The sequence below is a fragment of the Ambystoma mexicanum genome, chromosome 4q (assembly GCF_040938575.1).
Source record: "Ambystoma mexicanum isolate Mex_15411 chromosome 4q, UKY_AmexF1_1, whole genome shotgun sequence".
Classification (NCBI taxonomy): domain Eukaryota; kingdom Metazoa; phylum Chordata; class Amphibia; order Caudata; family Ambystomatidae; genus Ambystoma; species Ambystoma mexicanum.
In genome coordinates, this window is record NC_090928.1 from 891,163,240 (window position 1) to 891,178,917 (window position 15,678).

General features: G+C 47.3%; 1 protein-coding gene across 1 annotated transcript in view; it reads left to right on the forward strand.

Annotated features, from left to right (window-relative positions):
• Positions 1–15,678, forward strand: part of LRPPRC (leucine rich pentatricopeptide repeat containing) — a 1,926,342-nt gene that overhangs the window by 517,144 nt on the left and 1,393,520 nt on the right. The window lies entirely within an intron of this gene.

The following is a 15,678-nucleotide window of genomic DNA, read 5'->3' on the forward strand; positions in this document are numbered from 1 at the left end:
AGTTAATGGGGAGATGCGGTGGTGCGGGGCAGGATTTCCTTGCATTCTGTCGCTGCATTGAGTTTAAAAATGATGAACATTTAGAAGGAAACATTTGTCACTGAAAAGTTGGCAGTAAAACATGTGGAACCCTTTGGGCTCTATTCCCTTTTCTTCAAACCTTTTTTGCTCAACTTTCTTCATTTGACAACATGACATTTTAAATGTAAATATGGCACATGTTAACAAATGTAAAACAAAATATATACATTTATGGTCGCCAACGAACCGAGACAACTGGATTCGGTGATAAATCTTTCTGCTATTCAAGCCATATAACAAACTAAGCATCAAAGTGGGTGTTATTACTGCATGCATTATTCTTCAGCATTGAATTTTTCATAGAATCACATGCTGTGAATATTCCCCGTAGTCAGGCTGGGTATTCTCGGTAACATAGAGCAGTTTAAACTTTCAGTCACTTTTCTGCTCAGTCAGTTTGGGTCATATTGCTCTCAGCCAATAGGAGCACCTTCCTTAACTCCTCCCATTTCGCACATCTTCAGATGTATTTTACTTCACCTTAGTGTAGGAAGTCCTCAAAAATCATCTTAACATTGCTACTAATAAATTTGGATTTTAACATCTTTTCCACAAAAAAAAAATATATATATATATATATTTTGATGTCTACTAGACGACCGGCATTGACGGTGACAGTGCTAGCTCTTTCCCACCGCCAGTAATATTCGGTCGAAGCTTCGTCTGCACAGTTGGGCATAGTTCATGGCAGAATCGATGAGGAAGAGCCTGATTAAGGCCTGTACCCACTGTGGACTGAAGAATGTCTACGTGGCGGATCACAGCAATTGCCTCTACTGCCTTCATCATCACCATGTCATCCAGGACTGTGAAATCTGCCAGTCGTTCTCCAACAAGATGCTGAGGGACAGTCACCACCGTCTTCCCGTCACGTTGCTTGATGGGTTAATTGGGTGAGGACGAGTTGGTGGAGGAAGAGGCGAGAGCGACCGGATTGCTGAAGCTATTGGAGAAAGAGGGTCTCTGGAGTATTTGTGAATAATTTGAGTGTAGGAGTAGCGTGGTATTAGTAGTATTTGGAGGTAGGGGAGTAGTATGTAGGGGGACTGGTAATTAGTAGTAGTAGTGGCATTGGGCGTGAAGGATAAACTTGGTTGATTAGGCAGTAGAATGGTAGCTGGTGGTAGTGAGTGAGTGTTAGTGATGTAGTGGGAGCGATAGTGGGAGAATAGGAGTAGCTAGTGGTGAAAGAAAGAAAATAAAAAGAATAGTAATAGGCAAGGAAGTTAAGTGGGAGTAAAGAGAAGTTAACAGACGTAGAAGGATAGTTAGAGGTACGAATGATGAGAACAGGAGTTAGAAAAGTAGTAAAATCAAAGGGTGGAGGCGGAAAAGCTGAGACACTGGAGAGACCCTGACGTGTGGAAGGAGAACATCTTAAGAGACCAGTGTAGTGTAGGGTTGGGTACGTGTCTGTGTGAGAGAAGTGAGCTGGACACCGGGTGGAAGAAGGCACCATCCTAAACTCCCTACGACTACTAAGCAGGCTAGGTTTGGGAAAGACTAGACAATCCCCAGGGAGTTCATCAGCGGACATCATAGGTTAATCGCCATTACAGCACAGCAGCAAAAGACAGCCAGTTGTTGCTGTTACCAAGAACCGGGATCCCCGTTAAGGACGGCTGCGCTGTGGAAGTGGGAAAGACTGGGGAAGACAAGACCGGAAGGGCGGCCTGAACGCCAAACTTCCCAGAGAACCCGTTTGGCCCAAAAGACACCTTTTTAAGAATCTTCCACCAATCTATCTAGTCATTAATAAAGACCCTTGGACTTACTACCAGAGTCATTGTGGTTGTTTGTGGCGGGCCACCCCGTCACACCTTGGATTCACTCTTGGCTATTAGACTTGATTGTGCCACTTCTTACTAATACATGGGTTAGAATCAGGATGACTGATACCTGGGGTTTGTTGGCTAAAATTAATATTGAGCTCTACCCCAATATTAGTTAAGTGATGGCACATTCACCCCGCCTCCTTTATCTTAATGTCCATCTGATCTACATATTGGCGTTTACAGATGATTTGGTTATCTTGGATTGTACCCAAACAAACTTGCAACATACACTGAACTGATTTTTGTATGAATTGTAACTTAAAAGTAAATGAAAATAAAACAAAGGTTATGAACTTTCAAAAGAACATCCCTGCTAAGCTTGTATGGAAAATTGGTAGATAAATATAAATATTTGAGTATTGTATTTAAGTCTAAGGTAACATGGGGGCGGGGGACATTTAAAATTGAGAGGAAGGTCTTCTGTTAAATTTAAAGAAATTACACACATGGTTATTGGTTCGCATTCGGGAAGCCATGTTAATGGTTATACAAACCAAAAGTACCATAATTGTTAGGTATGGCGCAGAATTGTTTGGATATGTGTTTCTAGGCGCAACAAGGAAGGACAAAATAACAATCTCACTAGGCCTTGTGTCATTCAGATCGCGCTAGTGCAGGGAAGGGGAGAAGTGCCGGGGTCGGGGGGGTTGAAGGGGGAGAGTGCAGTTAACTCAAAAGTGTAGCCAGCGGGTGGCTCATAAGTGCAGAAAGAAGTGACTGTAGGGTTGCAGATACAGACTCTGAAGTGCTGGTGGAGCCCGGAGGCAGTGCAAGAGCATCTGGACATGCAGGAGCCTGGGCCAGAGTTAAGGGGGGTTGACCAGGTGACCACTGCGTGCAGAGCCGTCGGGTGCATAAGCAAGGGAGAGGAGAGAAAGTGGAAGTGAAAAGGAAGGTCTAGAGTTGCTTCCAGAACCAGAGATGGTTCTGCTAAAGTGATGGGCAGGGAGGCTGTTCCATAGTTGGCGGTGGGTGAGCGGAGAGCTTGAGAAGGAAGATGTTTTGGAAGACAAAGTTGAAGGTAGAGCGGTCCCAGACCCCAGAAAGCCTTGTGAACAATGCAGAGGGTCTTGAAGTTGATCCTTGCAGCCATGGGGAGCCAGTGAAGAGATTTCAGAGCTGGAGAGATGCGATCCCTTAGCTTGAGGCCAAGGACAAGTCTTGCAGTCCTGTTCTGGATAAGTTGTGTAAGTTATGAATTGATCGGGACGGTTACGCTGATTTATTTCACCACAACCTTCTGGTGAGGGATGTGAAATCATCTATCCTGAGGTCACAGATCGTTCCAACGAAAAGGTAGACAACCCTTTCATATCTGTGGCAGTGATGACAAATCTGAGATAGTCACTTCTCCCCAAGGGGGAACTACACACTTTGGGGCTATGGTGGTGAGCCCACTATACTGAACCCCCATGTGGCAGGGTATGCGGTATCCCTCTAAAAGTGACTCCCCCTAAGAGGACATGAGAAACTCAGAGATGCGAATAAGTCACAATATCCCCCCAGACACGAACACCTTTATTGGGTACGCAGACGCTGGGGTGCATAAAACTGCTATAATCCATTTAATATTCGCAGACTCTGCTCCTGACCTATGCTCTGCCCAATTTCCAAGGAAACCAGCTACGTGAGAAAACCAGTCCCTTATAGGCGCATCTGGAGAGGACTTCCGCAAAGCTTGCACACTTTAACTATTCCAGCGTGTCCACAGGAAAAGAAGCCGGCAAGGGAGAAAGAGAACACGAGAAGTGGTATCCAGGCATGCGATGCGCACTAGGTAAGTGCAGCTAGTCACAGCAGGCGAGTAGCAGAACGTGTCCCGGCCTGCGAGGTGAACCTCAGAATGCCGAGGGAAATCACAGATAAGACGCTGCTTGTCCATCTGCACACAGAGCAGAGAAAAAGAACTGCCACTGATCGGCGCATAGTTCTGTTGATTTTTGTAAGTGGCTTTTCAGCAAGAGGAGCACAACAGACTTCAAATCCCTCCCCAGGAGCGCCTATAATCAAAGTTGACGGTCTGCTTAAAATCAAACTGCTGGTTTGCTTTATTGTAAGTAAGAGTCCAGAGCAGTGGATAGCAAGGCCCCCAAGAGCACCCCAGCCCCTTTCATCAATTTACCAGAACAGAAATAAAGGCTGATACATACAAGTTAACCATGAGGTTGCAACCAACCCCTACTGCTTATTCTTTACACTCCTTCACTTTGGGAATCTTACTTTTATTCCCTTTCCTCCCATCGTCCATGACTACCTCTTCATAATATACTTGAATCTTTTGTGGCCCCCAAAATCTACTGAGGCCTTTACAGACAGTCCTGCTGTTTTTCACTCGTACCTGCTCCCCTTCCCAAAAATCACTCCCTTTAACATTCTTCTGAAGATTGTACTGCAACTTAATCTTTTTTTACCTAACTTTGTTTTCTTTTGTCCCATTCCACAAATCTCACACGTCTTAACCAGAGGGGCACACTATGCAGCTACCTACTCAGCACCTTGAAAGGGTACCTGTCCTGTGGTTGCATGTGGTGCCCACCTGCATGCACACACCCTGCGTGCAACAGCATTACCCCAACTTTGCCCGACTCTCCTGGACGCCTGCATGAGTGTGTGATTGAAACTTTCAACCACACCATTTTGTTTCTGGAAGGTACAAGGTTTTGTGATGCCCCACCCCCAAACCATCTAGCAAAACCTCTACAACCGTTGATGTTATTGAAACCCATTGTCCGCCAGTAATTTACTGCGGAAAACCTCTGGAAATCCATATCCAAGAATTCAACCACTGTCTTAGTCGGCCTCCCTCATCTCCTTGGTCTCTATCCACTTTTAGTGGAGATCCATTAGAACCAGAACACTTGCATCCCCTGTTAATGTCAAGAGAACCTAGTATATCCAACACCACAAACTCCCAAAGTAAGCTGGGAAATTGCAACGGCTTTAATGGTTGAATCCTGTTGCTCATCTTATCAGCATGACCACACACTGCATTCATTGAACATTTTTAAACATCCAAATCCATGCCAGGCCACCCATATTCACACCAAAGTCTACCTTTGACCTGGGTCTGCTTAGATGTCCCTCATGACCGGCTTCCAGTAATTTTTCTTTCCTCCAAAGGAGGTACTACTCCATCTCTCTTGCAGAGGAAACCATTATTGATGCTCAATTCCTCCTTTACTAAACTGCAAGTCCCGGGCAATCCACTTGCCTGCCCCATCCCGATTCCTCTCTGCTGACAACATCCCTTAGCTTTTTTGTCCCACACGTGCTTGTTGACCACTCACATACCACATATTTGTTCTTCCATCACCTCTACTATCAATATGTTCTCCTTAACTGTCATATGTTAACAGAAAAACCATGTCCTTGTAAGGAGTTACCCCACCTGATGATCTGCCTAGATATCCCTTCCAGACCACAAGTTGTGAAAACTCCAACCAAAGGTTTGTGATCTGTAAAAACGTGTCATTTACAGCCCCAAAGAAAAATAATTTGAATGTTTATTGCCCACACTTCATTGAAGGGTTCCTTCTTGATAATGAGTTATCACATATATGCTCCACTGAAAGCTCTCGAGGTATATTCCACCATTCCATATACACCACTTTTCCTTTGTAAGACCACAGTTCCGAGACTAGACCCGCCTCTGGCATCAGCTATTATCTAGGTGTCTCAGTGCGTATCGAAATGAGCTAATGCAGCTGCTGAAGCAATGGCCCCATTAATGTAATTGAATTCAGCCTCATACCCCTTTAGTTAAACTCCACACCCTGCTTACTTATCTCTGTTTTTGCGCCTGTCCGCTACATTTCTCACAAACGTAGAGTAATATTCCTATGTCCTGTCCTTCCATACTGATGGGATGCGTACCTTTTTTGCACGGCAATACATGCCCCCTGTTAGGTAAGATTGTATGCAGTATCCCTTGGGTGCACTACAGCAACCCTGACTTCCTATAGTCAATAGGAACCCACCCTTTGGTATAAGTCTGTACTACACAGGTTGGTAGCGTGTTGAGCAGCCAGGCTTATCTCAAGAGTGGTCCATGTGAGCTGTAAAGGAGTTGCACATATATTCAGTGACAACTATTCAAATAAACTCTTATGCACACTGTTTCTTGATTAAACAGTTATTAATTTATCAGTCAGTTAGAATAAGCCTTCTTCAGAAGGGGCAATATAATATTAACACTCAAATACACTTAGTTTCTAAATCAGCAAATACCCATTTGGGATGGCATACAGACACTGCCTACATCCTCAGGTGACTTCGATAATTAGGGTGCTGTTGACATTAATGTATTACTGTTTGCATTAGAATCAGATTTAGAGGTGTGTCAAAGAAAAAAGGTTATCAGAATAAAACCAGAGATCACACAGATATTCTGAAGCAGGTAAGTAATTTTGGTAACCCTCAATCCAAAGTTAGTTAACCCTTTCCTGGAAGGAAGGCAAAACACATAAGCAGAAGAGAGTAGTCGTTCAGGGAGCCAGGCCAGTCAATGTTAAGTTAGCAAAAGTCAAGGTGAATTGAAGCACTTCTTGTCAGTAAGTAAAAGTCTTTGCACAATGTTTTAGAAGTCTTTGTAGAATAAAGAAGAAATTCAAAGTAGGGCCACAAGCTGATTAGGCTTGTGAGGTAAAGAAGCTGCAAGCAACTCTACAAGAGCAACCGAGACAAGTCTCCAACGAGGACAAGGAAGGTGGCATAACAGGAGGTAAGTTCTCTCAGACTTTACAGTACCTTTTAGATTGAAGAAAAGTGCAGCAGATGACTTCTGTTCCTGTGCAGCTCTGCAGATCCTGGTGTTCCTGGGCCTCAGTCGTGGGGACAAGAGGGAGGACTTCTGGGGACTCCTGCACTGCAATGGGACGGTCACCGATTGCAACCGGCAATCTTCAAACAAGTGGCACTTCACTGTTTCAGCTCCTCACGACTACCACAAATAGCAACACCGCGGTTCCTGGCTGTCGAGATGGGCTTTCCTTGCATCCGGGGTCCCGCACTCTGTTGAGGGAACTCAGGCTCGGTCAGTCCTGATTCCTGGGAGTCCGGAGGATCTCCCTGGAGCTCTTGGCCAGCTGAAAAGCAACGCACACAATTTGGTGTTCCTCTCCCTTGCTATTCAGTTTCAGCAGCAACTGCAGTGGAATTTCAACTAGCTTTGAGAGGCTGTCCAGGTGGCTTACTTTGGAGTCGATTGGTCTCATCAACTCAAAAGGAGAAGTCGTCCTTGCAGGGGCTTCTCTGTCGATTTTATTAATTTGGAGTTTCAGCACACCAGCAGGGGTTCACCGGGCAAACCAATGGTCCAGGAGTTGCAGCAGACGTCCTCTTCAAGTTGTTCTTCGGATTCCTTCATCCAGTGGTCGACTCTGCCTTCCAAGCCAAAAAGCCTCGCCTTTTATGCAGGTTTCTCTCATTCATTCCAGCCTGTCAGTCACCCAGCAAGGTGGCTGTCCTTGCCCGACAGCCAGCTGGCCAATCACTTAAGAGTGCGTTCCTGTCTCCTAGGAGATTAAGCACAGGGAGTTTTCGGGCGCCTCCCCCGCTTCCTGCCCCCGCCAGACACCCTGGAGCCAGAGGCGGGCTTCACTCGTGAATTCCGCCAAAGGCAAAATGAACAAAGGGACCAAACCTGGTTTGGCGCGCAGAGTAAATCTCAAGAAGGACCTTTCTACAAATAAATGGCGAAAAAAGACTGTTGGCCATTTTGTCAAAAAAGTCACCTTTGGGGGCTTTACTACAGCTGCGAACGCAGCCCGCAATAAATGCACACCACGGTAGGTAAAAGTAAACCACTGCCACCAGCCATTCATCGAGGAAAGGGTAACATAAAAATGTTAAATGAAAAGCTAGGCAAAGGGGATGCTAAGTAACACCTCCAGCACCCTATTGTAAGATAGTGTGTGCTGGGTCTAGAAAGTTACAAAATGTAAGTAAAGTCAATTTCACTTTACTGCTCTTGGAAACAGTAGTTATCCAAGAGAAGGTTTTATAAACCTTGGGAAATCTGAGAGACTTCCCTGTGCCACTGCACTGAAGGTGCTGTGACACAATGGGCCTCATTACAAGTCAGCTGGTCTGGGAAACGACGGTGGCGGCAAATCCGCTGCCACCGTTCTTTCCAGACCGGCTGATTCAGAAGCCTGAAGGCAGGAGGAGTCACTCCAGCCAGGCCTGATTTGGCGGAAGTAACACCACCCGCCTGAAGACGACATGAAAACACTGGCTCTGTCATAAATGGAACCAGTGTTTCCATAGTGGAATGGGGGTTTACTGAATTCCGCCTCCAGAATTACTGGGTCACCGGTGTTGTAATGCCCCAGTGATTCCGGCAATCACGGAGACGGAATGGTATTACCGGTGCGCTGGCAGCCTGCCGGTTTTTCTGGCTCGGCTACCGCCGGACTCGTAATGAGAAAGATGATGCCTATGGAGTTTGTCAGACTCCACAACCAAAAGAACCACAGAGTTAAAAATCACATTAAAATACATGAGAGAGTGGGGGAAAAGGGTCTTGCTCTCTCCAGGTTAAAAATTAAAGTCCTCAAAATGCTGCAAAGTTGCGGGGGGTCTCTAAGGTAGAGAGGAATTGGCACATTTCTGAGAATTCTCCCGAACACCCCCTCGCCATTGACTCCACCCTCATGCTTCAATCGCCAATCCTTTTTACCAATCGATGGGATCCGCTTGCTTGCACCTGCTGCAATTGGTTGTTTTCTTTTGTCACTACTTTTCAGGAGTATTTTTCTTTCGTTGCATGCTAGCCTACATCAGTCATACCCGTGCATGCCAGCGATAATTGGTTTTTGTTTCTGCGCCTGTTATGACCGGAGGTTCCCTTCTTCAGCCCCCCTTAGCCGCTGCTTGACCCTTCCCAACTCTAGGACTCTGGTTTGGACTTTGCAGGCATTGCGACACAGCCTGAATTTTTGGCAAGACCTACACAGCGACTCTACTCCACACCAGATTAAGAACTTTGTGGTGGTAAGGATTAGATCTTCGTGCCCAGCTCAGGTAAGTTCTATTCTCTTTTCAGGTCCCCCTACCCAGGGGACTCCTTCCCTGGGACCGTTTTGATCAACCTACTGGGCCCTAGGCCATAAAGGCTAGACTGGCCACGAGTCAAGGGATCCAAGAAGCCCATTACCGGCCAATGGCTCTTCACGACCTATTGGAGTAGCTACCGACCGATGGCTCGAAGACTCGTCAAGGTCTATTACCAGGCATTTGCCTGAGGAGGGCGAGAGTTACATGTGATAGTTACCAAGGGTATGGCGGTAACTTCTGCATGTAGGTCTGGTACTCCATGAGCTCCTGTCATCAGGATCAATCCAGAGGGTTGTCTGAGACCTTTGGCTCAGGGTGCCACGTTGGCGTACAGTAGTCCTTGTGTCCCTACTAAAGCAGTCCACGTGCTCATCCCCAAGATGACGGAGAGTTGCGGCCACTCCCAATCTAAAATGGCAGACCCCAGGAAAATGGCACTCTCTGGGTGGGAAAAATCTGGGACTGAGGACTGTGCTTAGACAGCTCCTGAGCTGTATTGGAAACAGTGAGGTGACGGGATTGTCCCAAGCTTTGTCATCCCTGGGTGAGCTGGGAGCCAGACCTACCACCAAGCGACTTCTCCAATTGATTTACTGCCTAAGGTCGTTCATGAGGCAATTGTTCCGCAGATCACTTGGAACCCGGCACTGCACACCATGCCTTCTCCAGCCTATCCTGCTACGCCTTCGTCCTCGTGGGATTATCAACCACGGCAACCATACTGGATACTTGCAGCACCCGTCAATAGGATGCCTGCTGCCCCCATGGTGATGCACACTTTGACACCTTCAACCTAGTTTTCTGCGATGGCTGCAGAAGAGGACAGGTTTTTTGACAAATTCCAGGCTACCGTGAGATTGGGGACCATGGCAGAATATTTCAAAGGGCTGATAAGGAGCTAATGCCTCACCGATGGCGCCTCATGCTCTTGCCACTCCGACAGCGCCACTTCCACCTCTGTCCCTGTTGGACACCCAGGTTGCAGCCTTGCCTTCTCGAAGACTTCTCTCTTCGCCACAGCCTACAGCGCCACCTCCAATGCCGCTTCTGCTGGCAGTGCCGCCTCAGCCTGCACTAATCTTGCTTTCCCCAAAGCCAGCAGCTCCCTCTGCAGAGAAGTCAAAGGAGGGGGCTACATCCATTAGACCTTGGCATTCAAGACTCGCAAGACACGTGCTCTGATACTGACACAGAGGAGGAGGTCTCTCATTCAGTCAAGGCTTTCCATAAAAGAATATGTATGGCTGATTTGAGTGTGCCTCATTTGGAGTAGCCTCAGTCAGAGGCTGGTGTGCTGTCAGATTTTGGCCCTCTGCCCCTCAAACAGGTTGGGGATCCCTTTGTAAAAATAGGAGGTCCTTGGAGAGAAACCTTACTCCCTTATGCCCACAAGTTAAGATGCAGCCCCATTCATCTGTCAGCATCAGGGTTCACTAAGCCTTTGGGCTCCGCTGCCTTAGCTTTTGCTCCGGCCTTCCTAAACAAGCAAGACTAGCTTCTCGAGGCTTGGGAAGAAAGTATTCATCTCTTCACCTGAGACGAGCAAATGCTGATGCCCTGCTAGCAGCGGGAAATCAAAAGCTCTGTGGGAGAGCTGGCAGGTTTTCTGCATTGTATGCCAGTTGACAGACCTTTAAGGCAGGTTTAACGGAGGCTAAAACGATGGCTCTGGATCTGCTAGTCATCCCTTAATCACATCGATACAGCTAGTCCTGGAATGGCGGTGTGTCCACTCATGTGAAGGGTCGCCTGGATATTTGCTATCAATTTTATGCAGCAGGTACATGATCACATCAACGATCTCCTTTGATGGACAAGATCTGGTCCACTCCTCCACAGACCAGCTGAACAATCGTAAAACTTCCACCCAAGCGGCCAGATACCTTACAGTCCTCACCAAGACTAATCGGTAGCATTTTCAGCAGCCCTCGACTCCAAACTGAAGTCTTTTGGCTGTTTTCTGGGCTACCAGGAAATCAGGGCGAGAAACATGGACAACTCCCCCAGTGGTCACAGAAGGAATTAGTTGAGACCCACCTCCAAAGAATTCTTTGCTAGCCACTCGGGCACCCGCTGATCAAAAGAAGCAATAACTATCAGAGTTGGGTCCACAGCACGCCTGGCGGCTGCAGGCTGTCATTACATCTGAGCAGTTGGTTGAGCATCTTGCAGGATCCCTGGATTCATTCAGTTGTCTCCAAGGGATTCAGTCTCAGTATTCTGCTTCCTCCCACACCCACCCCCCCTTCTTCCCCTCCTTTGATCTTGATGGGTTTCGATATCCTTCTGCAGGAGAACTGAATACTGCATAATATGCATGCTATACAACCTGTTACTCCCGACACCACCAACCACAAGAGGGTCTAGGGTTCTATTTGATTATCTCCTTGATCCCCAAGAAGAACCAGGCTGGCCTGGATCACTGCGCCTTCATTCAGCCCAACGAGGTTCAAGATGATAACACCAGCACAGATGCTGGGCTCAGTGTAAAGCGGCGATTGATTATGTGCTGTGGATCTAAAGGATGGCTATCTGCATGTACTAATATGCGAGCCACACCGGAAATGCCTCAGATTTTACATAGCCAGGCACTACAACCTATATCCGGATCTGCCTTTTGGGCTCAGTGTAGCGCTGAGTGCTGTCGCCAGTTCGTTACAGATCGGGGGATTCCTGTATACCCCTGTTAGGGAGAATTCTCTGTTTAGGCTGAATTTCCCTACCTAGTGAGTCCCCCAGCAGCTTTGCTGGATTTCTGGGGTTTAATTTTTTTCTCCTGCCAAGAGTGAGACTCTTTTACCCTCACTCTTGGACATGTTGAAGTGTGTTTTCTTGGTTAAACCTTGTGTTGAATGGGCTATGGGGTCTTTTACTCCATAGGGCCTCATGTATTTTTGTGATGTGGGTCACACAGCACCCTCTGTGCCGTGACCCAGGGGTGTCCTAGGGACTCCCCAACATAGACTCCATACCCTGGGACTGACTACTGTCTCCCAGGGCATGTAAAGTCACCAAAGACTTTGCTAGTCTTGAATCCTGAACAGAACCAGTACAAACCATCATATTGTGGACGTACTGGCTGGGGCAATTCGATTGCCCCAGGGTCTGTTAGTCGAGGGGGCACGTCTCCGTCCCCCCTGATCGAGTTTTGGCTGGTGGCAGTGGAAACTACTTTTTATATTCGACCGCGAATATTTCCCTATGGGATTTCCCATTGTTTTAGGCTAACACATTTAATTATTTATTTACGGTAGCCTTAAACATACCGCCGGTTTATATATTTATTTTTATAAACTCCGGTTGGGACTTTTTGCCAAAACTTGATTCTAAAATGGCGTTGGTGTTCGCCTCTGTAACTCTGACCCAAAGTGGAGCCCTTTGTTCCACTTTTGGCGGGCTTCTCCACAGAAGCCCTCCAAAGTGGTGCCACTCTGTCTGGGGTACTTAGGAGGGGTGGGGGGGGATTTAGGCACCCTGGACTGAGTTACCTTGGTAACTCAAGTCGCACTCCGTCCTGATTGGCCCAAGTGGTGAGCCGCCCGGCTCACCACTTAGCATGTTTGAGTGACAGCTAGGCTGGGTGAATGGGGGTTTGCTGCATAAAAGCAGGGCTTTGGGGACTGGGACTTCAGAAGTCGCCACAGGACCAAGAATCCGACGAGGGAAGAGCTGAGCCGACCTGCTTCGACGACACCACCCGGTGGAGCCCTGCTGAACCGTCTCACCACTTTTTTTCCCGACGACCGAGGAGAACTCTTAACGGAGTGGCTCCTTCCCTTGACTGGTGGGGACAACCAGTTTTCGCCTTCTTTCCGTCCTTTAGAGGTATCTCGTGGCCGCCTTGCCTGTGCCAAGCACCCCGGCATCCGGAATACCACACTTTACCCCCATACCGCGAAAGTCGGTACCAACCCTTTAACCGGAGGACTCCGCGGCTGGTTTCTTCCCGGGCAGTGCTACGACCTTTCTCTTCTGCTCTTCAGCGAGATATTCTTCTCCCCTGACCGACGTCGAGCCTTGCTGTCGCTGCCTGGAACAACTGCCCCCGCTGGAGGATCCTTTCCGCTTAAGGTACTGTGTTCCGCCTGGCTTCCCTTGCTACCGACTGTACGGGGTAGATTTAGTCCCCGGCTTTCGAACCTGGGAGTGCCTGGGACACTTTGGCTACACTTTCTGAGCCACTCTAAACTCTTTTCGACTCTTTGCAAGACTTTGAATCTCTAACTAACAGTGTGATCTTGGGCACATTTTCGCTCCGGCTACTCTAAGAGTGGGCCCTGCCTAGTGACTTTTGCTCACCTGTGACTTTATTCTTCTTTAAGCCTATTGCAAGTGTTCTGGACCTTAGAGTGGTGTGTCTAACCTATTTCTGCTGTTTCTCTCCCTTTCTTGGAAACTACTAGAGTGTCATCTAACGTTAAGCACTCACCTCTGTTTTAATTAAGTGGTGTTAACCTAGAGTTGTCTAGATAGGAGAAAGGATTGAATCTACTTTCATTATAACTGTGTTTGAAGTGTTTACTATATTTTGCTAGAGTGTTTTTAACTTATGTGTATTTTAAATAAATAACTATATACTTTTGAAACCAAGCTCTGGTCAGTGTTTGCTTGTGCTATTGTGTTTTGGTACATATTGTGTATACTTTACATACTGCCTAACTCTTCTTGAGAGAAGTCTGACTGCTCAGCCACAGCTACCAGGTAAATCTGGGTGGTACAGACTGCTACCAAAAGGGGTTTACTGCTCTACCTGTAGTCTTAAATCTTTTGCAGTGTTCCCCAAGGGAACTGCACAGGTTTCTGCCTAACAACCCCTACCTGGATGACCGGTTTGTCCGGGCTTATTGCATTCAGGAGGCCTCTGATGAGACCAACCTCCTAGTTTTTACCTTCTTCAATCTGCGGTTCTCGGTCAATGTTGGCAAGTCCTCGCTGACCCAATCCCAGAAGCTCACCTTCCTGGGGTTTGTCTGGGATTCAAAGGCTGGCAAGATTTTCCCTTCGACCCAGCGCTTGCTGGATATTCAGCTTACAGTGGAGCAGTTTCTTTCCTGAAATGTGACTTCGGCATTGTGGTTCGGAAGGTTGTTGGGCCAAATGACGCCTCCTGTGTGTTCGGCATGCCAGTTTTGGGATGAGACACCTGCAATTCCATCTCAGCAACTCATGGTCGCAGGCCACGGACTAGCAGTCAAAACGCATTGCAATACTGCTACATCCTGTCCCCTTTCCTCCATAGTGTATGGGCGTCCCTTCTAAGGGACGGGAGATGGAACCTTTTTCACCAGAAAAAAATCTTCCCCTTTAAATTTAGAGGCACGCAGCCCAGGGAGCATGCGCTGCCCTGACCCCGCCCTCCGGTGCCACACCTCAGTCCCCTTTTCCGCGTCAACGGGAACGGGCTGAATTCACCAGCGCTCCTGGGTTTGGCTTCAGCCATGTAATTCCACATGCAGAAACAAGGAGAGATAGTCATAGGCTACCCTAGACATAGGCGTGACTCGAGGTCACCACACATTTGCAACATGGCTAGGTGACTGATGGCTCCCAAAAAGGAATGTCACTGTGGAAATACTGAAGTAAACCAAGATGTATTTGAATTTAACAAGAAGACATATATACAGTAGAGGGTGCCGTAGCACGTGGAATATGCATGGTCAAGACTTTTGTGGTCTGCATATTTGATGGGTTAGTAAACAGTGACAAAATATTTAAATTCTTGTATTGTTTAACAGTAACAATACATTAACATTGTTGACACACTGATGAGTGTTTCTGGTTCGGTGTGTAGTTGGAGGTGGGCAGTGGCTGTACCAGGTGAGCAGCGCTGCTGGGATGCACAGAGCTGTCTTCAGGACAAGAAAGTCGTGGTCGGTACTTTGTTAATTGAAAAGGGCGTCCACCTAAAGTAGAAGTGGACTGTGTTAGTGGCTGGAGAAGGGTTGAGATTCCTATAGTTTAAAATTGATTGATAGCTGCAAAAAGGGATATATATATATATATATATATATGAGAAAAGTTGCATGGTATGCTAATAAAATGATGTGCCTGTTCAAGGTGCGACAGGTGACCCGTTGGTAGTGGTTGACTAGGTGAAGCAGCATGGGGCTGGATGCAGCATGCATGTTGAGCGAGTTGAAACGCTAAAAAGCTAACAGCTCAGTGATGGAAGGTTTGTGTAGAACGTGGGAGCAGAGTCTAGTGATTGCGGGACGTGCGCGCTCATAGTGTTGCATGGGCGACACCATAAGGATGTTTAAGAGTGATTATTAAAGTGGACAAAAGACCATGAGAAGGAAGCCAACAAGGGGGTGCAGCATGGACTGGTGTGCAGATGGAGTGAGATACAGTCCAGGGGCAGTAAGGCCCAGGTGATCGCCAAGAAAGTCTTACCTCGCTCAGGAAAATGAGCTGTGTCACTGCGAGCGCTGTAGAATTAGAGTGCGCATGCGTAGTGACCTTATAAATAGTGGCTGACGTCCGTGCTCTACTGTGCATGTGTCTAACGGAGTGTTTTCACGATGGCGCCTGTGTTCGAGCGGGGTGTGTAGTGCCTCCCGGCAGGCTGAGGGGCGCATGTATGACTCGATCTCTCCTTGTTTCTGCATTCCTCTTAACCCTCTAGAGTCAGGCCCCCTTACTAAAAAAAGAGGGTTCCGCCCAATTTTTCGTACACAATTCCACACGCAGATACTTATTTGTCTTT